The sequence below is a fragment of the Danio aesculapii genome, chromosome 20 (genome assembly GCF_903798145.1).
Source record: "Danio aesculapii chromosome 20, fDanAes4.1, whole genome shotgun sequence".
NCBI classification, from domain to species: Eukaryota; Metazoa; Chordata; class Actinopteri; order Cypriniformes; family Danionidae; genus Danio; species Danio aesculapii.
The window spans coordinates 55,993,829-55,996,285 of record NC_079454.1 but is presented as its reverse complement, the minus strand read 5'-3'; positions in this window follow the sequence as shown (position 1 = coordinate 55,996,285).

Below are 2,457 nucleotides of genomic sequence, written 5' to 3'. Positions count from 1 at the left end.
CACTTCCCCAGCGGTGACTCTCTTCCCACGGGATGCTGAGCTCGCACAGATTCCTGAACGATCTATATCCGTTATATCACACTTTGTAAAGAGACTAGTCTGGCAGATATCGCGTTTTGTGAAAAAATACATTTTGTACTAGAACTAAAGTGTACATTCCTAAATGTTATTAATGGCAGTAATTCACACATAGATTAAGGTACATCTGAACAGTGATTTCCAATAATAAAACCAAGTGTCAAAAAATGGCATTTATCGCATTTTGCAACCAAACTCTTCATATATATGTATGACTTTTACTAACCAGCAATGTTAGGTGGGCAAAATAGAAACTGAAAGAAGAGACTTTAAAACAAATAGAGTTTTGAAGCCTAATATGAGTTTAATAATCTCAGTCACACTTTAAAATAAACTCTATTCCAACGTTTTCAATATAAGATTTGGGATTATATACTAGATCTCATTTTAATGTTTTGATTCTTATTAAATGTTCAAAAAGATACACAAAGTAGGCCTTACATGCATAAACAAGTATGAAGTGCCAGGCCCGGCTCCACAGGGGGGCCAGGGTGGGCCTGGCCCACCCAATCAGAAGCTTGGCCCACCCTGGTCCCACATCAGATAACAATATTTTGCGATGCATTTCATAACTGTGAAAGCAGCTTACGATGTGACCGTGAGCTTTAAAAACATGTTTCGGCAAACCAGAGTCATTTACAATCTTGATTAAAGTATTCCATTTGAATCATTTTAAACCATTCAAGCTGCATTAGATAAAGAGAACCGAATTCAGCATCGAGCGCAGATTTCTGTGCGCATCACACGTCTCAGCACGTATTACCAAGCGCACTTCACTTTTATATAATTTCATGCAGTCGTAATTCATACAACAGAAAGTCTTAAAGAAAGCAAATAGTTCAGCAGCACTGAGTAGGATCATCGGGAGATGTGTTGGGTTCACTTAAATAAGAGAAAGAGCGAATATTAAGTTCACTATCTGTTAATGACACACAGAAATTGACAAATCACAGTCAGTTTCAGTAGGGAAGTTCGTGCAAAGTGCAACATACAAAAATCAAACACAATCAGAGCACTTTGTTGCAGTTTGAGACAAAATATCAATATTCCGGTACATATCCACACATAATCTTGCTTTGGCTTTGCTCTCTTTAAACGAGATCTCTTCTCTTGACGCGTGCCGCTGCGTCCCTCACTGCGTGCCCCTCACTTGTATAAACAATATCGAGAGGTTAGTAACTGAACTCATTTCAGTATCACTGACTCGATTAATTAAATAGGAAAGTCGTGTAAAGTGCTGTCGATTGGCATGTTGTCCTTTCCCCACTTTAAATCCCTCGAATTATTATATGCAATCTCTTCAGTTATTGGACTTTTTAACTGACAAGGGAAAAACGTGAAAAACAGATTCACCAGATGACTTAAACTGCTCCTGTTCACTGTTGTGTTTAAAGATAGTGTAATGCAATATTGAAAATTCAGGATTCAATAATGAATATAGAGAATTCAAGATGTTCAGGTTGACACACACACAAAGATTTCTATGATAAAGCAGGCGAAACACCATCTGTGCATAAATGTTAAATAAATTCTGAAAAATGTTTGTGATAGGCTAAAGGCTCGTACACACCGGAACGCTTATCGTTTGCGTTTATCGTCAACGTTTTTCAAGACGTTTTTCCGGATTTAAACCCAAGCGATTTGTGTGAAGCAGAAGAGTACGCAAAATCTCTCCTTGACGTTAGATGGCGCTACACAACTTTAAGCTTCTGACACCCGCTTGTAACACAGAAGAAGAAGACAAAGTTGACATGCTTGTTGTTATGGATGGTTCAAACAGCAGCTCCAGCTCTAGCGATGAAGAAATGATTATTGTTTAAAGAGCAATAAGCAGCTTCACATTCATATCGCCTCTGGGTGTCTTCTTCAATGTGCGCTCGCATTAACAGCTTTGCGCTTGAGCGCCTCCAAGTGCTGTTTACTGTAACTTCAGCAGCTCCGTGCACATAAACAAATGTGCCAACCTGATTTGGTGGAGAAGGTTTTAACGTGGCGCGTCAAAACAAAAAAACGAGCATGAGCCGTTTTTTTTAAATGATGCTTTTACGTCTGCCGTTTTGCTCGTTGGTGTGCACGATCACATTGACGCCCTTTATTTAGTCACGAGGCATTAAACGTTGACGGAAAACGCGAGCAAAAAGCATTCCGCTGTGCACGGGCCTTTAAAATGATCATGTATTAGCGATCTACCACTAACAAGTAGGCTAATATGCAAAGATCTGCTATTCTAACGTTTGATTATAGTTATTAAGAAATACACATAAATCACAAAGTATAGACAATGGAATCGAATGCTGTCATTTTTTGAAGGTATTATCTCAGAGCTGGAAATTCCAGCATCGCGACAACACTACAGTTACTGTAAACATTATTATATGC